General features: G+C 42.5%; 1 protein-coding gene across 1 annotated transcript in view; it reads left to right on the forward strand.

Moving 5' to 3' along the window:
* Nucleotides 1-20,782: 20,782 nt before the first annotated feature.
* Nucleotides 20,783-23,292, forward strand: part of Ada2 (adenosine deaminase 2) — a 35,940-nt gene continuing 33,430 nt past the window's right edge. The window contains exon 1 of the mRNA XM_047551256.1: nt 20,783-20,890. The gene's annotated coding sequence lies outside the window, so the exon portion shown is untranslated. The remainder of the gene's footprint in view (nt 20,891-23,292) is intronic.

The raw sequence follows: 23,292 nt of genomic DNA on the forward strand, positions 1-23,292 counted from the left end.
ATCTGTTTCTCTTGTTCTCGCCCTGTCCACATCCTGTCAAGTGATGCCCTGTACCTCAGTAAATAGCCATCCTACAGAAACAAGGGCATGCCTAGTGCAGCAGCATGTTCACTTAATACCAGTAACTTGAGAGACTGAGTCAGGAGAATCATAAGTTCGAGGCCAGTCTCAGCAATTTAGTGACACTCCAAGCTATTTAGCAAGACCCTGTCCCAAAGTAAAAAACAAAAAGGGCTGGGGATGTGGCTCAGTGGTAAAGCATTCCTGGGTTTAATCCCCAGTTTAAATAAAAAAAGGAACAAGAGCATTCTCCCCCCCCTTCTGTTCTGGGGATCAACCTAGGACCCCCTTGCAAGCTAGACAAGTGTTTTGCCACTGAGCTGCACCCATAACCCCACCAAGGTTATTCTTACCAGTAACTGAGAGCTCCCACAGGGTCAAGGGGTTTGGGTGAGGTGGGAACAGGGTGCAGGTGTGAGCTTACTGGCCCTCTTCTGTAGAAATGGCCCTGTCAGGGATGGCTGTCACCACGTGGTTCTCACCCACATTTTGCAGAAGGCGCGTGGAGAGGACTTTCAGTGTACTTTTAGGGTTAGGTGGTGGGTGGGACTGTGGTGAGCACAGTAAGACCCACAGTTGTCTTGTGATGTTAGAAATTTGAAATGAAACTCAAGATCTTGAGTCGTCCATGTGATTCAGGCTTTCTGACTGACTTTTACTGTGTTGAACTGAAAATCCAGAGCCTGAACAATGGTTCCAACTAATGAATGCTTCACTCTAAGTGATTTAGCTGAGGTTGACCCACTGGCTCATTGATCTTCCTCATTCTAAATTCCAGCAGCAATTGAAGTCCCCACCACACGATTTAGAACTCAGTTATATATCGCCTGGTGCTGTTCTTCTTGTTTCATGAGAGCTTTTCTTGCCTCTGGACAAGAATTACAAGCTCCTTCAGGAACGGGATCAAGTATGCCTGATACTTCTTTAACCTCCAACACCACTCAATAAATATTTCTTGATTAGATCGGACAATATCTGCAATGCAGTGGGAGCCCTTGTCGCTCAGCTTTTATGACTTTGCCTTCCTAATACAGGGCACAGAGAGGTGCTCAATAAATGGTTGCATGAAGGAATAATTTCTTTTTTTCTTTTAACAAAAGACAGAACTTTCTGAAATTTTGCAGGGTGTGCTTAAGTTTAACTTGGTCTGCTGTTGGTAGTAAATCTCTACTAATGAATTAAATCTCTACTAATGCTCAAATTTCTTACAGTGTTATAGGCTGAATTATGCCCCCGAGACCACCGCCACCCCCCTGGCCACCATTCATGTCTTGAAGCCCTAACACCCAGTACCTTAAAATAAGACTGTATTTGGAGATAGGACCTCTAACAAGATGATTAAATTAAAATGTGGACATAGGGTGGCCTGAATCCAATGTGACTTGTGTCCTTATAGGAACAGGAAATTTGGACGCATACAGAAAAACAGGGTGCCCATGTATAGAAGAAAGGCCATCTGAAAGCCAAGGAGAAATGCTTCAGGAGAAATCAAACCTGCTGACATCTTGATCTTGGACTCCTAACTTCCAGAACAGCAAGAAAAGAAATTTCTGTTGTTTCAGCCACCAGTCTGTGGTAGGCCTAGCAGACTAATACCAGTAGAGAAGTTGAGACCCCCAGAAGGAAGTATCTTCTGTCACAGGTTAAGTGCCTAAGCTTTCTGGAAATCCCCACTGTCATGTGTCCACATGTGTGGGAGTTCCTAAAGGTGCACCACAGTCTAGCCGTGTCTTGCAGTTTGGCAGGGGATGCTTGAGTTTAACTTGGTTTGCTGGTTGTAATCAATCTCTGCTAGTGAATTGAGTTGGTGTTAATATTTCTTACTCAGATAGTTTTATGGGCTGAATTGGGTTCCCCTCAAATTCATATCTTGAAACCCCAACACTCAGTACCTCAAAATATGATTGTCTTGGGATCGTTTCTTCTTTATATATTCAATAAATGAATATATAAATAAATAAAAATAAAAAGGTTCTGTCTCCATCAAGAATTCTTCCTCTGGATTCTGGTCTCTCCATGTTCTTCCCAACTCTATCACACTTTTGTCCCCATATCAGCACAAGCACCACGTGAAATATGTCCTGCAACATTGCAAAAAAGTGCAAACTCAACTGTATTGGATTGTGTTGAGGTGATTCCCAGGAACATTCTCCCAGGGTTCAGTTCTCTTGGCACAGTTGGATAGCACCAGGAAGTCCCATCCAAGGGTGTCTAATATAAGCTGTCATTCCCTTCAGGGTTGGGCAGACCTGTTTGGTCATCTTGTGAGTAGAGGTAGGCAGAAGCCAAGCTCCTAGGTATCAGCCAAGAAGTTGTAGCTATGGGTAGGTATATGGAGATGTGAACCTGAACAATTGGGGCAAGAGCTGAGACATGAAAGGTCAGAGGACAGAAATGAAACAAGTGAGTGCAGAGAAAGAGATATCCAACTCAGACTGTACCAAGTAGAAAGACCTTAGCCCAAGGGGCAGTGTATTGGCAGGTGCTCCCTGCAATTTAATCCCTGTACATATTTCTCACACATCTGTTAGATTTGGTCTTCCTTTTTCTCCTGGTTTCCTATTTTCCAACATCAGTTGTGTGTCACACTTTGCCCACTTCTGCCCAACTATGTAGGCTCTTACCTGAGCACATAAACTCACGTTTTAGAAAACATTTTGCAGTTAATAATTGCAGACACTTCTTGGTTTACTTAGGTTTTCCTTACTTGTATTCTGGATTTGTGTTTTCTAGTAGACCATTCACTGATGTGACATACTACAGCACCTTTTATCTTTTCTCTTTTGGTAACAGGGATTGACCCAGGGGTGCTTAACCACTGAGCTGTATGCCCAGCCCTTTTTATTTTTTGTTTTGAGAAACGATCTTGCTAAGTTGCTTAGGGTCTCACTAAGTTACTGAGACTGGTTTTAAACTTGTTATCCTCCTGCCTCAGCCTTGTGAGCTGCTGGGCTTATAGGCATATACAACCATGCCTAGCATACAACAGCACTTTTGAGGATGGTATGGACTGCCAGGTCACCTGGTACCCATCCTGGTGTGACCTCCTTGGTGTATTATCTAGAGCTGTGTCCATTGGTGTGGAATGATAGAAGACCCTCTGTGAAAGGGCAGCCTGTCACTTCCTTTCATTACCCACCATGTGTGTCTAACCTAGCTGGGTACACTTTTACCGTCTTTGAATTTCTCTGACACTGAAGTTTCTTCGATTACCATAAGCCCTTGAGACTTGATGACCATTTGGAGACTGGCCAGGACAAATCTCAGACTCTCCCAAACTTCAGAAACGCCTCTACCCTCCACCTCCATCAGCCCTATCACTCATCCTAGGAATATGGTATTATTCTTCCATGTTAGTCAGTTGTCCATTGCTCAGACAAAATACTTGACAAGATCAACTTAAAAGGAGAAAAGTCTTGCCAGTGGTGGTGGCACATGCCTGTAATCCCAGCCACTCAGGAAGCTGAGGCAATAAAACTGCATGTTTGAGGCCAGCTTCTGCAACTCAGCAAGACTGTCCCAAAATTAAAGGCCCTGTCTCTCAGTGGTAGAGTGTCCTGGGGAAAGAGTGAGGGGAGGGGAAAGCTTTATTTTAGCTCACAGTTTCAGAGGTTTTAGTTCATGAGTATTTGGCCCTGTCTCTCTCTGTACATCATGGCAGAAGCACAGGGTTGAGGAAACCTCTTTACCTCTTTATGGTAGCTAGGAAGCAAAAGAGAGAGACAGGGGCTTAGGTCCTCACACACCCTCGAAGGGTCAATGACCTAACTTCCTACCACTAGGCCCTACCTCCTAAAGGTTCCATCACCTCCCAATAGTGCCATGAGCTAGGGCCCAAGGTTTTAGCACATGCGCTTTTGGGGGACATTTAAGAACCAAACCATAGCAACAACCTAAAGGGGGATACTGGTTCTTAGACTTGAATATACATCAGAATCACCTGGGGAACTCATTAAAGAACAGATCTGGGCTCCATCCTGGAGTTTGAGTCAGTAGGTCTGGGAAGAATCTGATATGTTGCCTTTTTTGCCTTTCTTTTTCTTTCTTTCTTTCTCTCCTCCTCCTCCTCCTCCTCCTCCTCCTCCTCCTCCTCCTCCTCCTCCTCCTCCTCCTCCTCCTCCTCCTCCTCCTCCTCCTCCTTCTTCTTCTTCTTCTTCTTCTTCTTCTTCTTCTTTTCTTTTCTGTGCTAGGGACTGAACCCAAGACCTCCTGCATGCTCTGCCACTGAGCTATATCCCTAGACCCTTACCACGCCTTCTTGGTACTCTTAGGAATGTTGAGGGAAGCATGAGTCTGGATCCTCAGCAGGAGCTGCCAAAACAGAATCAACAGTGGATCTTTGGGGCCTGGCACAGTGGCACACGCCTATAATCCCAGTGTCTTGGAAGACTGAGACCGAAAAATTGCAAGTTCAAGTCCAGCCTGGGATATTCAGCAAGATCTTGTCTCAAAACAAAATGAAAAACACCTAAATGCTATGGCATAAACAAGAGCTGGCCTTTGGGCCCACTTTGCTCTGAAATGTAAATAAGCTTGGGTTCACTCATTCACAGGCCTCTTCTGGACTTTTGTTCTAAATTTTCTTCGAGTTTCTAATACCTCTGTGAAGAAATAAAAATGACATAAAACGGACTGGGGATGTGGCTGAGTGGAAGAGCACATGCTTAGCATGCATGAGGTCCTGGGTTCCATGCCCAGCACCAAAAACAAACAAACCAACAACAACCACAACAACAACAACAACAAAAAAACGGCAGTGAAGTTAGAAGCCATGGTTTATACATGTAATCCCAGCTACTCAGGAGACTGAGGCACATGATCACAAGCCTGAGGCCAGCCTGAACAACTTGGCAAGACTCTGTCTCAAAATAGAATTGAGAAAGGTTGGGCATGTAGCTTAGTGGTAGAATGCTTGCTTAGCATGTGCAAGGCCCTGGGTTCCATCCCTAGCACTATAAAACAAAACAAAGCAAAACAAAAGATGTTGGCAGAACTTAATTTCTGATTGGAGGTTATGGGAAATAGTTGGCTTCTAAGCTCTTTCAGGTTGTTGGTTGAAGTCAATTTCTTGTGGTTGTAGGACCCAGACCCCGTTTCCTTGCATTGTCAGTTGGGGGTGGCCTCTGTTCCTAGAGGGTGCCTGCTTTCTTTTTATAGTTTTCCATGTGACCAAACCAGCCACAGCAGGTTGAGTCCCCTGCATCATTTTTGTTTGCTTTTGTTTTTGGTACTGGGGGTTGAACCCAGATATGCCTTCCACTGAGCTATATCCCTAGTCCCTTGAGTTGAGGTTATTCCAGGTATGCATCACCATGCCCAGCTTTACTTATTTTTATAAAGCACAGTACTCCATAAATGGGTATCATAATTTACTTAACCAGTCTCTTATTAATGGGTCGTTGGTCTGTTTCCAATATTCTGCTACACAATCAATAGCTGCCAGTGACTAACTTCATACATATGTCATTTCCTGAGTGTAACAACTGTTTTTTTTTTTTACTTTAACATCTCTCAGGCTAAAGTCAAGTTGGCCTGGGGATAGTTTCTTACAGGTATCTTGCTTGTCCATGGGTTGTTTGATGTCCTAGGAAATGGAGACTTTTTTTTTAATATGTGAATCTGCAATATTGCTGTTCCTGAAGATAGTCTTACTGCTCCATAAACTGTCTCATGGGCTAGTGACTATGCTGAGTGCAAACTGGCCACCCTGCTGTACACCTGCAGAGGATGCAATTAACCTCAAGTCAGGTTTTGCCACCAGAAAATTTAAGGTGCAGCCCTGCCCTTACTCTGAGAAGATATTTCTATATTAGGTCCTCAATTATTATTCCTTTTTGATCCATCTCCCCCTCACCCTTTTCCTTTCTTGCAGTTCTGGGGATAGAACCCTTGCATATGCTATGCAAGTACTCTACCACTGAGAGACACCCCCAACTCCTGGTTGATCTTAATGCACTTACCCAAGGAGGTCATTTGCTTTATCCTTTTGGAGGTCTCTGGCTTCCTGGTCAATCCCTCCTGTTCTTGTATTTTCTCCGAGTTTTCTTCAGTTGACTGGAAAGGATTCATAAGCAGGATTTTTTTTTTTTTTTAATACAGAGAATTAAACCCAGGGTGCTGTACTACTGAGCTATATACCCAGCGCCCCCTCCCTGTTATTTAACTTTGAGATGGGAACTCTCTAAATTGCTGAGGTTGGCCTTGAATTAGCAATCCTCCTGCCTCAGCCTTCCAAATTGCTGGAATTACAGGCATGGGCCACCACCATGCTGGGAAAGAGATTCTTTTTTTTTTTTTTTTTTTAGCTGTTGATAGACATTTATTTTATTTTATTCATTTATTTATATGTGGTGCTGAGAATCGAACTCAGTGCCTCACACATGCTAGGTAAGTGCTCTACCACTGAGCCACAATCCCAGCCCACAAAGGTATTCTTTTGTGTGAGTGTATTACTGGGGATTGAACACAGGGGGATTGTATCCCCAAGCTACATCCTCAGTCTTTAAAAAAAATTTTTTTTTAAAAGTTTTGAGATAGGGTCTCACTAAATAGCCCAAGCTGACCTCGAATTTGTGATCCGCCTGCCTCAGTATCCTGAGTCACTAAGATTAAAGGCATGCACCACCATGCCTGGCCCATTAACCCTTTTTTAAATTTTGAAACAGAGTATTGCTAAATTGCTGGGGATTGAACCCAGGGCCTTGTGCATGCGAGGCAGGCACTCTACCAACTGAGCTATATCCCCAATTCGAATGATCAGATTCTTTAAGTTAATTTCTTAACCCAAAACTGAGTTCAATCTAGAGCAGGGTGTGGCCTCTCAAGGTACAGCAATGAGTGTGTCTTCTAAAGGCAATTTCTTGCCTGGTCTTTTTTTTTTTTTTTTCCAACTTTATTTAGAAAAACAAATGCATGTCCCAGTGTCCCCCACACCCTCCTCTACCTCAGCCATACTTTAATTAATTTAGAGACAGAGTTGAAGGAAGGATCTGGAGGGGAGAATTGAGCCAGGGGTGGGAGGAGGCAGAAAAGTCCACCATAGCCACCTAAGTGCCTGCTTCTTATCTTTTTCTTGGCTGCCAACTTCTTATTGTGCTGGTTGGCATGCTTCTTTGCCATGGGACTGTCAGCCCCTCCTGGGCCTCTGGTACACAGGGTCAGTGGAGGAGGCTGCAGCTTCACTGGCCAGGGCCTGGCTGGCCTCAGCCCACCAACTGCTGGGTCACCTGTGCCACTGTGTATCTCTGTGAGTAGGCGGGCCCACAGCGGACTCCTCATAGTTCTCCAAGGGCAGGTGGCCTCTCTCTTCATTAAGTGCAGACTCGGGGTTAGGGTGGATCAGCAAGCACTTGATGATCAGCAGCAAATGTCGGATGCCCAGTTCAACCGTCCAGTCCCTCTTGAGCACACTGACATAGATCTCACCATTGCCATGCCTGGTCTTGGCTGCCTAGGTGACCTGAGTTTCTCTTCTGCCCTAGTCTTGCTTATCTTTGGGGACTGGATGCCTGTAGGTACGACATTCCTCTTCAGATGGGTTAACTGAAACCAGTTGGGTCTAAAATGACTGTCAGCCAAGCATGCTGCCCACTTGGAATCTTAGCAACTGGGGAGGCTGAGGCAGGAGGATTCCAAATTTGAAGCCAGCCTGGGAAACTTAGAGAGAACCCTTCTCAAAAAACAGAAAGGGTTGGGATGTTGGGATATAGCTCATTGGTAAAGTGCCCCTGCATTCAATACCTGGTATGAAAAAATAAAGAAATAAAAAGCCCGTCATCACCACTGCAAATGATTTCCCTGTGGGAAGCACATTTGGTATCAGACAGTCTGCCATCTTCTGTACCTGGGAGGACAAGACTGTTCCCTAAACCAGGTTCAGAGTTAAAACCAGGCTGAGAAATAATGGCAGGGCCTGGAACCCTGGGAAGATAGTGGCCAAGTAGTAAGATGGATGCAAATCTACAGTAAATTCATTGGCATTGGCCGAGGTTGTAACTCAGTGGTAGAGCACTTGCCTCACATGTGAAGCACTGAGTTCGATCCCTAGCACCATATAAATAAATAAAATAAAGGTATTGTGTCCATGTACAACTAAAAAAAAAAAAAAAAAAAAAAAAAAATCCACTGGCATGAATTTCCTTGTATTCTCCAAGTGCACTGGATATAGGACAGGGCTTTTAGATGGAAAGTAATATGAATCACCACCTCTTGCTTGGCACCACATTATTCATTTGTTTGTTTGTTGCGTGGTACTGGGAGCTGAACCCAGGGCCTAGCACTTGCTGGGCAAGTACTTTAAAACTGCACTACATCACCAGCCCTTTCTTAAATTTTTGAGACAGGATCTCACTAAGTCCCCCAGGTTGGTCTCAAACTTTCCACCCTCCTGTCTCAGCCTCCTGGGTAGACTTCAAGCTTGTACCATGATGTCCAGACTCTATTTTTTTTTTTTTTTTTTTTTTGGTACTGGGGTGTTCTAACAATGAGCCCTTTTGGTTTTTTATTTTGAGCCTCCCAAGTTGCTAGGATTATAGGTGTGCACTATAAAGCACCTAGCATTTTTTTCTTTAATGTGTTTCTGGGATTGGAATCCAGGGACTCCCACATGCAAGCAAGTGCTCTACACAGAGCAACATCCCCAACCCCAACATCACATATTTTTTTTCTCTCTTTCCTTTGCTACCCATTCTTTCAGTTCCTTAACTTTCCACCTCAGGACCTTTGCACATACTTCCCCTTGGCCTGCAATGCTTTTCCTCTCTTTGGCTAATTTCTGTCCATCCTTTAGATCTCATTTGAGCATTACTTCCTGTGCGAAACTGTACTGCTCTGGGTTGGATCCCCCTCTTATGTGGTTCATGTCCTTTTATATCCTAAATGTAATTATATTCATGTAATTAATTAATTATCCAGATTCTGTCTCTCTGTGTAGACTATAAACTTCATGAGGGCAAGAACCATAACCCTAGTATACTTTACTTTGCTTGGCATATAGCAGGATCTCAAGTATTTGGTGAACAAATGACAGAGGCAAAGAATCAATCATTTCTTCATCAGTTGTGCTCAAAAATTGCTGGAGATAAAAAAATAAAATTCAGGGGCTGGGAGTGTAGCTCAGTGATAGAGTGCTCACCTCTAATAATAAAATTCAACATAATCCTTTTGATCAGGAAATCTATCCTTGGCACACTCTTGGACCTGAAATACTGAGTTCCTGTCTTATATTTGTCCCATATGTCCTTGGTCTTCTGGTAGGAAAAAAAAAAAAACAAAAACCTCTTTTGTCACCCTTAGATACTGACCCCAGGAATGGTGTTCTTTTTCTACATGTTGCCTTTGCCTGAAAACTTTTCTTATCAGCTCTCCTGGGTTCTTGCATTCCCTTTTGGTCTTCTCCTCTGCTCTAGGTTTTTTTTTTTTTTTTTTTTTTTTGTGGTGCTGGGGATTGAACCTAGGGCTTTATGTATGTGAGGCAAGCACTCTACCAGCTGAACTATATCCCTAGCCCCAGTTTTCTTGTTTTTGTTTTTGTTTTTCCAACAGTGCTCTGGAGCTCACCCAGGTGGCCCCCTTCCCTCCAGTCTTAGTCACCCTGACAATAACTGCATTTAAAGACTCATTATAGCATTTGCATGTAAAAGGTAATCCTTTCAGCTTAGGAGCAAGCAATTCACTTCTTGTATTACAACTTTAAAATTATTTAAGACCCCTGAATTTGCATTTTAACAGAGACCTGCCAGGTTCCACATTTGAGGGGTGGAGTCATCCCAAATTGTGACATTTTTGCATTAGGAGTGAAGAAATGTCACCTAGGAGATTGTTCTGGCATACCTATGAAACATTGTAGATGCAAATGAATGTTCTTGGTTGGTTGGGGAGAGTGAGTACATAGGCTCTTACAGTCCCAAGGCCTGAGCTTGAGCCTTTCAGGGCAGACTCTAACCTAGCCCTTGGCCTGATGGAGGGTCTGGGAAATATCCGTGCTGGTCTTGACAAGTAGGTCATAAATATGGAGGTGTCTTCCAAACCCTGTTTCCCACCTCCACCCATTCACATTCTTCACAGTGGCCAGCTCTTGAACTTTTGCTGATTCCTAGGTCACCTGGAATATCACTGTCTTCAGGCTGATTTTTCCATAGACCTTAGTTTCTCCCTATAAAATGGGGCCACAGGCCTCCCCAGAACCTGTTCTCTCCATAGGAGGAGCTGAATGCACATGCATGCCAGCCTTGGGAGAGGGAAGGACAGAAAGCCTGTGTCACAGAGGATAGTTGTTCACTCCATGCATCAAGATCAACCTGTGCATCCTGCAGCTTTCATGATCCTTCTGTGAGCGGAGGAACCAAACGTCACCTCCTAAAGTGCAGTTCCAAGCTGGACACACAGGATGGAGACTCCTGATGGCTGGTGGTGAAGCGAAAGGCTTCCAGGATATGGGTAAGAAAACCTGCTATGGTAGAAGGAGGAAGAGGAGCAAGAGGGAAAGGTGAGGGAGAGGTGTCCCTCCCAGTCTCCTTCCTTCATTTCCTCCTAAGTCTCCTTCTTCATTCTTCTGCATTGCTGCTCAGGGTCACCTGATGAAGTTGATGAAGTCCTCACCAACTTCCCTTCCTGGCTCCTAAGGAATGTGTTTTTTAAATATGTGTAGATAATGCCATCTATTGTTTTTAGCATTTTCATGATGTGGCCTTTCTCCTGAAATGCAGTGGTTTCAACTTCAGCTGCAAATAAGAATCACTAGGGAAGCTTTAAAAAAAAAAAAAATCCGTCTTGGCTTGTGGCTCAGTGGTAGAGCACTTGCCTACCACTGGGTAGCGTGAGCACTGGGTTCGATCGTCAGCACAGCATGAAAATAAATAAATAAAATAAAGGTATTGTGTCTATCTACGACTAAAACTTTGGAGGGTAAAACAGGAGGATTGCAAGTTTGAGGCCAGCCTGGGCAATTTAGCAAGACTCTGTCTCAAAATAAAAATAAATAAGGTGGACTGGACATGGTGGTGCAAGCCTGTAATCCTAGCTGCTCAGGAGGTTGAGCCAGGAGGATCGTGAGTTCAAAGCCAGCCTCAGCAACTTAGTGAGGCCCTAAGCAACTCAGTGAGACCCTATCTCTAAATAAAATATAAAAGGTGATTGGGGATGTGGCTCAGTGGCTAAGTGCCCCTGGTTCAATCTCTGGTCTGAAAAAAAAAAAAAAAAGGAAATAAAGATAAAACAAGATAAATAAATAAGGTCTGGGAATATAGAGTGCTTGCATGAGCGAGGCCTTGGGTTCAATTCTCAGTACTGCAAAAAAAATTTAAAAGTTAAAAAAAAAAAAAAAAATCCCAGAATCCAAACCTTAAGCCCAAGGCATCTGATTTAAGTCCAAAGTGAGACTGTCATCTGTGGCTGGTGTATTTCCCAGGAAATACTCAGGTAAAATCAAGGTTGAGAACCTTAAGGGCAGGACCTTGCCCAAGAGTTTCAGAGGATTTAAGACTATGTGGGGCAGGCGTGGTGGTGCACACCAGTAATTCCAGCTACTCAGAAGCTACTGAGACCCGAGGATCTCAAGTTTGAGGTCAGCTTTGGCAATTTAGTGGGTGGGGATATAGCTCAGTCTCAGTGATAGAGAAACCCCTATACACCACCCCCTTTAATCCCCCAGGCAAAAAAAAAGGACTATGGATTGGAGGGTGGATCAAAAGGTACTTTGAAAGGCAGGTGTCCGAGGCCTAAGAAGGACACCTGGACAGTGGCAGGGGGAAGGGCACATAGAAGTGTTCAGTGGGAAGGTGGTGAAGGTGATGCGTGGTGGGAGTTCCCAGTTGCTCAGTCTTTGGAGCACCAAGCAGACACTTCTGGAAGGGTACGTGATACAAACATGGCCACCTAGGCCCTGGCCCAAGAGTGTTCCTGGTGAAGGAGGTTGTGGTCCCTCACAGTCCATGCTATAGAACCCCCTCTTCCTCTCTGAATGATGCTTTCTGAGGCTGGGGGGGTAACTCAGTGGGTGTACACTTGCCTAGCATTTGCAAGGTTCTGGGTTCCATCCTCAGCACCAAAAATCAAAAATCCTTACTGTGTTTTAATTAGTTAATTAATTTAATTTTGCAGTAATAGGGATTGAACTCAGGGTTGCTCCACTGCTGAGCTACATTCCAGCTCTTTTTGAGTCAGAGACTCTCTAAATTGTCCAGGCTGGCCTTGAATTTAAGATCCTCCTGTCTCAGTCTCCCAAATTGCTGGGATTATAGGCATGTACCACCATGCCTGGACTTCCTGTGCTGTATTTATTTTTCACATACTACTTATTCTTTTTTTTTTTTTTTTTTTCCTGGGATGATTTAATTTAAGCAAAGGGCAGATTTAGTTTGGTGGTCCCTGATAAACCATCTACTGTGCAACCTGAATCCAGGTTATTAACTTCTCTGAGCTTAGGTTCCTCAACTGTCAAATGGGGATCAACCTCCTGCCCACCTGGTAGGGCAACAGTGAAGAGTACAGGAGACAATTTGTGTCATGTGTCAAGTCCATCATAAAGGCTCCCTGGATTACAGCTATTACTATTGTTTTTACCTGGTGTCATGACTGGGTAGTTGCAGAACTGATCCTTGAGGCCTTGCTTTCCACATCTTACACAATAGGGACAATAATAGGTCTTCGCAAAGTTGGAAGGACTTAGAAGGTAAAGGGCAGAGCACAAAAGAGACAGTCAAGAAGCACTGGCTCCTCCACTCCCTTTCCTCCCCTTATCTCCTAGTTATTTCTCCCCAGGACTCTCTCTCTCTCTCTCTTCCCACTGCCCCCTCCCTGCTCAGCCTCCCTCCTTGATCTTCCTGAATAGTCATTGATTTGGAGGCTCTGGATGGAGCTTTTTGGTTTAAAGCAGAGTTAGAGAGATGTAGAACAGAGATAAGAAAATGCACTTTAGGGATAAAGCACCTGCTTAAATCAGAGGAACAAAGAACTGGTAAAGAACTGTTCTGAATCCCCTGTCTAGAGGCTCCATCAGTGGCAGGAACAGAAGCCTGAAAGAGGAAAGGGAACTATGTAGCTTCCTTCATCCTCTCATTCATCTGCTGAACAAATACTGATCTCATAAAGTGTCACTCTTGGTTGTTTGGTGGAGATAGCTTCTGCCATCAAAGAAACTGCATGTTAGGGGTAGAAATAGGGTACCTGGATCATTTCAGGACAGCATGCCATGTGCTAAAATAGGGGACTTGGGGGGGGGTAGCTGAGTGGTGGCTGAGTGCCTAGCATATGTCATGCCTGGGTTCTATCCCCAGCTCCTCAACAACACCACAGCTAATGTCAGACCAGGAAGTTCTACTGTTGCCCTGTTTTTAACAGATGGTAGTGACCCCCCTCCCCACCTCCTCCCCAACAAAGGCCACAGATCCCTAGAGGCCATTTTTTTTGTCTTTGGATTCAGAACCCACTTTGAAGACTATGGACACAATGTTGGCATGACTGGTGCTGAATTCCTGGCTTAGTCAGGATGGAATAAGGAAAAAGCCTTCTCTTAGCTAAGCATGGTGATATAAACCTGTAATCACAGCTACTCAGGAGGCTGAGGCAGGAGGGTCACAAGTTCGAAGTCAGCTTTAGCAACTTAGACCTTTTCTAAAATAAAAAATGAAATAAAAAAGGACTGGGGTTGTAGCTCAGTGGTAGAGCACCTGCCTAGCATGCACAAGGCCCTGGGTTCCATCCCCAGTACTGGGTAAAAAAAGTTAGTATTGAATTTGAGATCTCAAACTTTGCTTCCAACAAAAAAGGACAATAAAAACAAACATTTATTGAGCATTTACTGTATGCCAAAACTGTGTAAGGTACTGGGAATTCAGCAGGGAACAAAGATAACAAGGAAAGCAGTAGAATATAGCTGTGGGTGGCATGGCCCCCAAAGACTGTCTCCCCGAGTTAAAATATGTCACCTAAGTTATTGAGGGCATGCTTAGCAGGCACAATACCCTGGGTTCAATCTAGCATTCCCCACCAACCAAAATTTTTACTTAATCGGAGGCTGCACTTCTGCATCTGTTAAATAGTAGGATCACTTATGTTACAGAGTTGTTCAGAGGACTATATAAAATAATATTCAGAAAGCTTTTTTATTTTTATTTTTAGTACCAGGGATTGAACTCAGGGATGCTTAACTACTGAGCTACATCCCCAGCCCTTTTTTGTATTTTATTTAGAGACAGGGTCTCACACTTAGTTGCTAAGTTTCTGAGGCTGGCTTTGAACTCATGATCCAGGCCAATGGGATTATAGGTGTGCACCATCAGAAAGCTTTTGAGCATAGCTCCTAGCACACAGTAAATTCCCAATAAATGTGATCAATTTTTTTTTTTTTTTTTTTTTTTTTTTGTACTGGGGATTGAACCTAGGGATGCTTTATCCTGAGCTACATCTCCAAACTTTTTTATTTTAAATTTTGAGACAGGGTCTCACTAAGTTGCTTAGGGCCTTGCCAAATTGCTGAGGCTGTCTTCAAAACTTGCCATCTTCCTGCCTCAGCCACCCCTGTCACAGGAAATTCAGGTGTCACCACACCCAGCTAGTGAACAATTTTGAACAATATTTAGTGAATGTTGCACTTTAATGGGGAAACTAGACATTGAGCAGAAATTTTTCCTTCCTTCCTTCCTACTTTCCTTCCCTTCTTCCCTCTTCTGTCTTTCTTTTTAGATGGGGTCTCATTATGTTGTCCAGTCTGGTCTCAAACTCCTGGGCTTAAGTGATCCTCCTGCCTCAGCCCCCCAACTGCTGAGATGCATAGTCGTGTACCACTGTGCTCATAAACAAATAATTTCAGGAATGATAGTAGTTGCATCCCTTAGTCTTCCTTTTCAGAGTTTGACTCAGAATGATGAAGCAATTTCTCTGCAGACACTCTGTACTTCTTGGTTCGTGATGGTCTGTTGAGCTCTGCTGGGGTGTAACACTTGTGGTTTGTGTATGACACCATTCATTTCTCCATTCTGCTCAGAGGTCACTTTACTGGTAAACTTAACTGCCTGAAAAACAGGAAGAAGGCACTCCAACTGTTCGCACCATGGTGGAGAGGCAGAGCACCACCGCTCAATCCCTGCCCATCAGCCTTCATAGCAACCATTCTGGGCTCTGTAGACACAGCAATTTTAAGGTCTTAGCTGAATGTTCTACTATCTCCCTCTAGGTCCCCAACAACTATTTACGTCGCTATACTTGATTTTTTTTCCTTTTTTTTTTTCAGAGTAGGAGATGGACCTAGGGCCTTGTGCATGCTAGGTAAGCGCTCTACCATTTAGCTGCACACTGACCCCCATTGACTCCCCCCACCTCTCAATTTAGGCATTAGCTGCTGGCCTCCCAGTATGGAAGATGAAGATTTAGCTCTCTTTCAGCTCTGTCTCCTACCCTTGATCACCACACACACGTTATTTGTCCCTCCATCATCCCAATATTTATATCTTCATTTTCTTAACTCTATATTCAGTGCTTATATTAGAAGGCAGAGTTGTGTAGTTTATTACACCTTTTTCTTTTCTGTACACTTTGTATTCATGGAATTAATCATTATACATAAATACATATATTACTTTTTCTTATATATTTTTATATAAAATTATATATTAGTTTTTCTTTTTCTTTCTTTTTTTTGTTTTTGTTTTTTGTTTGTGGTTCTGGGAGTGGAACCTATGGCTTCATATATGCTAAGAAAGAGTTCTGACATTGAGCCACATCCCAGCACCCGATATAATTGATTTTCATCCATTGTGCTGAATTCTTCAAATGGCCTTGCAATCTGGACCTCATGTGTTTTGGTTCTAAGATATTTTCTTGAAGTCTTTCTTTGATGATTTTCTCCACTCTGTTTTCTCTTTCTGGAACATGGAATTTTCATATATTGAATTTTTTGAAATCATCCTAAAAAATCTTTTCTTTAATTTCTGTTGTTGTCATTGTTTTGTTCTAGTTTCTGGAAAGCATCTTTATATCTTTCAACTGTTTTTTTGTTTGTTGTTTTCAGTGCTAAGGATGGAACCCAGACCCTCATGCATGCTAGGCAAGCACTGTACCACTGAACTATACCGAAGTTCTCATCTAGCACTTACATTCCAAATTGTTCTTGCTATTTTCTCCTTTCCTGTGCCCTTCATCACTGTGGATATATACTTTAAAAAATAAAACAAGGGACTGAGGTTGTAACTCAGTGGTAAAGTGCTTGCCTAGCATGTGTGAGGTAATAGGTTGGATCCTCAGCACCACATAAAAACTAAATAAATGAAATAAAGGTTACTGTGTCCATCTACAACTAAAAGTATTTAAAAAAACAAACAAACAAACAAACAAAATTATTTTAGCCAGGCACAGTGGCGTATGCCTGTAATTCTAGCAAGTCAGGAGGCTGAGGCAGGAGGATTGCAAGCTTAAGGCCAGCCTAAGCAACTTAATAAGATGCTGTCTGAGAATCTTAAAAATAAAATAAAAAGGTTGGGAATGTTGCTCAGCAGCAGAATGCCCCTGAGTTTGATCCCCAATACTAGAAATATAAATGAATGAATGAATGAATGGATGAATAAAAATAAAAAATTTATTTTAGTGTCGGTTTTAGAGAGAAACTAAGCTTAATTCTTGGGTTCCATCTGCCATTCTTCTTCTTTTTCGTTTTCTTTTTTTTTTTCAGTACTGGGAATGGAACCCAGGGGTGCTCTTCCACTGAGCTACATCTCCAGTCCTTTTTACTTTTTACTTTGAGACACGGTCTCACTAAATTGCTGAGGTTGGCCTTGAACTTGTGATCTTCCTGCCTCAGCCTCCCGAGTTGCAAGGATTCCAAGCATGTGCCACCATGGCCCACCTTCATTTGCCATCTTTAACTACAAATCAGTCCACCCATCTGTGACTATGTCCTGTTCCATAGAGCAATTAAAGGTGCTCCCATTTAAAATCCATAGACTACTACTTTATACACAGTTCTTACAAGTTTGGTTATCCCATTCCTTGGTCCCTTGACAATAAGCAACACATTAGAGGGGGAGGATTGCTGGAGGAGAGTCCCCCAAAGTAGCAAGTTAACTGCTTGGGAAGGTATGAAAAAATCAGAGAACAGGTCTATACAAGCAGAGCAATATACAGCTATTAGAACAGGGGCCCACAGAGCTAAAGAGATCCACAGCATTCTGAATTTAGTGACAGTGCAATAGCAGTACAAAGTGTTCTAATAAATAATCTCAAGTCGACAAAAAAAGGTCAGATTATGTTTGCCATGCCCTTGCCCTAAGAATAGAGAGGAAAAGCACATTTTAGAAAAACTTGTGTGAGGGAATCATGAACTGAAATTGAAATCCATGCATATGAGTTCTTGGGATGAACCCAACTACTATGTTTAACTATAAAGCTCTAACTTTAAAAATGTAAAAAAAGCTGGGCAAGGTAGCACACTCCTGTAATCCCAGTAATTAAGGAGGCTGAGGCAGGAGGATGGCAAGTTTGAGGCTAGCCTTAGCAATTTAGTAAGGCCTTATGCAACTTAGCAAGGCCCTGTCTCAAAAATCTCAAAATAAAAAATAAGAAAGGGCTTGAGATGTGACTCAGGGATTAAGCACCCTTGGGGTTTAATCGCTGGTACAAAAAGAAAAAAAAAAAAAAAGAAAGAAAGAAAGAAAAGAAAAAAGAAATAAAGATTAAAACAACAACAACAACAACAACAACAACAACAACAACGGATGCCCCAAATGATGATAGATGGTTAGAAATAAATCTTTTCATGTCTCAATGCTTAAGTTCAGGAAGTAATAAAATAAATAAATAACATACAGAGAAAAAAAATAAAGACTTATGTGAGGAATATTACTTATGCTGTATAGTTTTAAAAATATTTTCAGGCCAGGTGCAATGGTGCACACTGGAAGGCTGAGCTAGGAGGATTGTAAGCTCAAGGTCAGCTTCAGCAACTTAGCGAGCCCTGTCTCAAAATAAAATATAATTTCATATACACTATTTTATACCTTCACATACTGAAAAAATTAGTTGGAAAAAAAAAATAAGTAGGAGGCACTTGGTATTTTCCCTTTATCACAAATAAAGACATTAAGGCTCATTAATGTTAAGGAATTTAAAAAAAATTACACAGTAGTTCTGTGAAAGAGCTAATGTTCCTGTTTCCTAAAAATATTTCGGTAATTAAAAGCACAAACTCTAGCTGGGTGCAGTGGCATATGCCTGTAATCCCAGTGACTTGGGAGGCTGAGGCAGGAGGATGGAGAGTTCAAAACCAGCCTCAGCAACTTAGAGTAGGCCCTAAGCAACTCAGCAAGACCCTGTCTCTAATAAAATATTTTTTTAAAAAAGGTATTGGGGATGTGGTAAATCCCCTGGGTTCAATCCCTGGTATAAAAACAAAAAAACAAAACCAACACAAATTCTCAGTATCTGGAAAAATCCTTTCGTGCTTGATGCGGCCATTCCCATGACCCACCTTTGCCCACTGTGGTCTCCTGCAGGGATCTGCTCTCTGGTGTCTAGGTGACCTGCTAGAGGTCAGTGAAGACCTTTGAAGATTTTGAAGACCATTCCTCTTAGGCTACCAGGGAAGGCCAGTATGGCAGAATCCACCTGGAACAGGTGCACCTCTTCTTGTTACCAGCAGTGTGATCTCAGGCAAGTTATCTAACCAACTAGCCCACAGGTGCTTCAGCATACTTGTCACTCAAGCAAGAGAATCAAGTGTGCCTCGAGCATGCTAGGCAAGCATTCCACCACTGAGCCACAATCCCAGTCCTCTATTTCCTTAACTATAGAGATCAGAGAATCTCCTTTGTTTTATATAAAAGTGGCATAGAAGTCTGATATGGTGTATGTCTGTAATCCCAGTGCTTCCTGGGATGGTGAGGCAGGAGGATTGCAAGTCCAGGGCAAGTCCCAGAAATTTAGTGAAACTCTATCTTAAAATAAAAAATAAAAAGGGCTGGAAATGTAGCTCAGTAGCAAAGAGCCCCTGGGTTCAATCCCTACTACTCCCCTTCAAAAAAGTGTAGAAGTTGGGCATGGTGGCATAGTCCTGTCATCCCAGTGACTCCACAGGCTGAAGCAGGAGGATTATAAATTCCAAGCCAGTCTCAGTAAGTTAGCAAGACCCTCAGCAACTTAGTGAACCCTTGTCTTAAAATAAAAAAATAAAAAATAAAAAATAAAAAGGACTGGGGAGATAAGCCAATCTCAAAAAACCAAAGGAAGAATGATATCGCTAATAAGTGGATGATGACACATAATGGGGGGTGGGAAGGGTTAGTGTTGGGGTTGGAGTTGGGTTTAGGGAGGGGGGCAGGAATGGAGGAAGGAAGGACTGTATAGATGGAGGGGAAGGGTGGGAGGGGAGGGGGGGAAGGGAAAAAATGGCAGAATGAATCAAACAACATTACCCTATGTAAATTTATGATTACACAAATGGTATGCCTTTACGCCATGTACAAATAGAGAAACAACATGTATCCCATTTGTTTACAATAAAAAGAAAAAAAAAAAAAGGACTGGGGAGCTGGGTGTGGTGGTGCAAGTCTATAATCCCAGCCACCAGGAGGCTGAGGCAGAAGGCGTGTGAGTTCAAAATCAGTCTCAGCAATTTAGTGAGGTCCTAAGCAACTTAGAGAGACTCTGCCTCAAAATTAAAATAAAAACAAAAACAAAAGCATATATATATATATATAACTAGAAATTGAACCCCTGTATAGAGAAGCAGGACATACAGCTCAGTGGTAAAATGTGTGCTTAGCATCAGAGAAGCCTTTTGTTCAATCTGACATCAAAATCAAAACAAAACAAAGGTCTAATTACCTGATTTTATCAGTACATATTTTATGTGTGTATTGAAATATTACACTGTATCTCATAAGTATGTACAATTACTACATGTTAATCAAAAATTTGAAAAGGGTTGGAGGTATAGTTCAGTGGTAAAGCATGTAAGTAGCATGCATGAGATCTTGAGTTTTATCCCCAGCATGTAACTAGCATACACGAGGTCTTTAGTTTTATCCCCAGCACCAGAAAAATAAAATTTAAAAATGTTTAAGGAGCTGGAAATGTTAACTACCCTGATTTTATCATTGCACATTGTACATACATATTGAATTATCACACTTGTACCTAACAAATTTATACAATTAAAATAATAGTTTAATAGAAAAATAAAATAAAAATGGTAATCAACAGTATCTAAATCCTTAAACCTATGTAGATAACTCCTATACTCTGCTATAGGTGGTATATAGCAACAGCATATGGTATCAGTGGGAAGAAAAAGATGTTTCAGTGAAAATATCTTCTAGGTATTCGTATGGCCAACAACTATCTTTACTTCTGAAAACCTCTCTTGTCTTCAGTTTTGGGATTATAACCTACTTGTCTTTTCAGAATTCTTTTAGGTTTAGTTTTGTGGTCACTAGAAGATACTCTGGTCCCTTTTTCTGTCCTACAGATTTTCAGATTCAAAACACAAAACTGGTTTCTGGGTATGTCAGTTATCTTTGATAAAGTGTCAAAAACAGTGCTCTGTTACACATTTTACAGTCTCTGCACTTGGCAGGATATTATTCCAAAATGGCTTCATGTTTTACATGCATTGCCCACTGTCGTCAGGTGCCACACCTTTCCTGCTAAACAATGCCCAGGGCACACCTGGGAGGAGGCCCCTTGGAAGTGATTTCAGCCACAAAAGGCCTCCTTTGAGCAGGCTCTGACCACACAGACCAAGAAGCTGAATCTGGACAAGCTGTCCCTGCCCAAACAGAGCTTGTGGTCAGCCTCTGGGATCTGGCCCTGCTGAGATTCACTGATTCTGACCTGTTTTCAGGTATGTGAGCCCAGCCCTCCTCCTCTCTACCTCCTCCTGTCTCCACCTCAAGATCTGGGTCCTCCATTCCACCACCCAAGTAGCTTTTGCCTGACAGATAACTCTAGCCTCAGGACTTGTGGGCTCAGCTGACTTCTTACATTCCCTGGTCAAGTCCTGATCTGGAGTTCCTAGAGCCAGTTTTTTGAGATGTGAAATTTAGCTTCTCCTTTTAACCAAAGAATTTCCAAAGAAAGATTTTATATTCAGCTTTGATGGGGTATCTTTAAAAAATATTCAAATGATTCATTTTATATTTATAAAAAATGTATTTTATTTTGTGTGTGGGACCGGGAGTTGAACCCAGGGCCTTATACATGCTAAGCAAGTGCTCTACCACTGAAAACATTCCCAATCTTTTTTTTTTTTTTTAAGTTAGTGTTTATTTTCTTTCTTTTTAAAAAATATTTCTTAGTTGCAGATGAACACGATATCTTCATTTATTTATTTTTATGTGGTGCTGAGGATTGAACCCAGGGCATTGCATGTGCAAGGCAAATGCTTTACCACTGAGCTACAGCCCCAGCCCCTAAATTGGTGTTTATTTTCAATAACCTTATTTCCATCTTGCTTAAGTGTCTGAAGAAGAACAGTTCAAGAGCATTCAGTAGATAGATATTCCTACACACTCAGTGACCTGAGCAGTGGGAGCTGCAGACTAGTTTTCAGTGGCCAGCAAGGCATGCCAGTCTCCATTAGGGAAGTGCTGGATAGGCGTAGAGGGCACTTGCATGTCTTCAGACTAGTCTCGCCCTCAGGTTGAATAGCAATGAACTTAGGAGCAGTCCACAGTCCACCACGAAATTTTTTGTTTTATTTTCTTGTCTTTTTTTTTTTTTTGGTCCTGGAGATTGAACCCAGGGGTGCTTTACCACTGAGCTACATCCTCAGTCCTTTTTACTTTGAGAAGGGTCTCTCTTAGGTTGCTCAGGCTGGCCTCAAACTTGAAGTCCTCCTACCTCAGCCTACCTCAGCTGGGATTGCACACAAGTATGGGCCAAGGCACTTGGCATGCATTCATCATTTAAATCTCATAATGGGAGGGCTGGGGGTATGGCTCAGTGGTGGTGCACTTGTGTAGTATGTACCAGGTCCTGGGTTCAATCTCCAGTCAAAGGAAGGGAGGAAGGGAGGAAGGAAGAAAGAAAGGAAACTTCACCAAAGAATCTAGGTAACTGGACACAGTGGCACATGCCTGTAATACCTGTGACTTGGGAGACTGAGGAAGGATGATCCGGAGTTCAAAGCAGCCTCAGTAACTTAGTGAGGCCCTAAGCAACTCAGCGAGATCTTGTCTCTAAATAAAATATATAAAAGGGTTGGGGATGTAGTTCTGGACCTGAAACTACATTTCCAGATGTAGTTCTGGAAACAGACTGGTCGAGAAGCAGCAAGAAGCACTCAGAGAGGAGAAGAACTTCAAACTCTTTTATGCCAGTGGACCCAGAGGAAGATAAAAACTCCAAATTCTGAGCACTGATCCACAGTATCTCACAATATTTATAGGTTATTTGACGTCATCTTAGACCCATCCTATTATTGGGGCTTTATCCTCTTTAAAAAAAAAAAAAAAAATTCCTAATCTATGCGACCGAAGGCCTTGTGTAGGGTCTCTAACATAAAGTATGCTCACAGAACAGATAAGAATAAACAGCTCTTTTCACAGACTTCTAGTACATGTCAGGAGGAAGTAGTCAAACTCTTAGGGCAATTATTCACAATGCAAAAGGTAGGGGCCCATGGGCTTCCTGGAGAAAGGCTGAGAGAGGGGAGGGGAACTGGCTCCTTCCCTAGGCATTGGTCTCTTACCATAACATTTTCATAATTTTATTTCACAACCAGGTTTGGTTTTGCCATCACACCTCAGTGGTTAAGAATCCTTGGGTTCAATTTCCAGTACGAAATAAAGAAAAAAAAAAAAAAAAGAATCTATGTGGTAGGTATTTTATTTTCCCCATTTTCAGATCAGGTAGCAGAAGTGTGGAAAGTTTAGCCAGGCATGGTAGTCCATGCCTATAATCCCAGCAATTTGGAAGGCTTAGCCCTAGAATCACAAATTCAAAGCCAGCCTCAGCAATTTAGCAAGGCCTTAAGCAACTTAGAGAGACCCTGTTCAAAATTTAAAATAAAAATGGCCGAGGATGTGGCTTAGTGGTTAAATGCTCCTGGGTTTAATCCCCAGTATTAAAAAAAATGTAGGAAGGTAAGGTGGGGTGCAAAGGCAGGTGGATTGCAGCCCTCCTGGGCATCAGGGCTTAGTCTGCTCCCCCGACTCCTTGGAGGCCCAGTTCTTCTTGATTCCTCCCACACCTAACTCTCTATCCTCACACCTCTCTACTCCTTCTACTGTCCTGTCCCCACAG

This window comes from Sciurus carolinensis, chromosome 4 (genome assembly GCF_902686445.1).
Source record: "Sciurus carolinensis chromosome 4, mSciCar1.2, whole genome shotgun sequence".
Classification (NCBI taxonomy): Eukaryota; Metazoa; Chordata; class Mammalia; order Rodentia; family Sciuridae; genus Sciurus; species Sciurus carolinensis.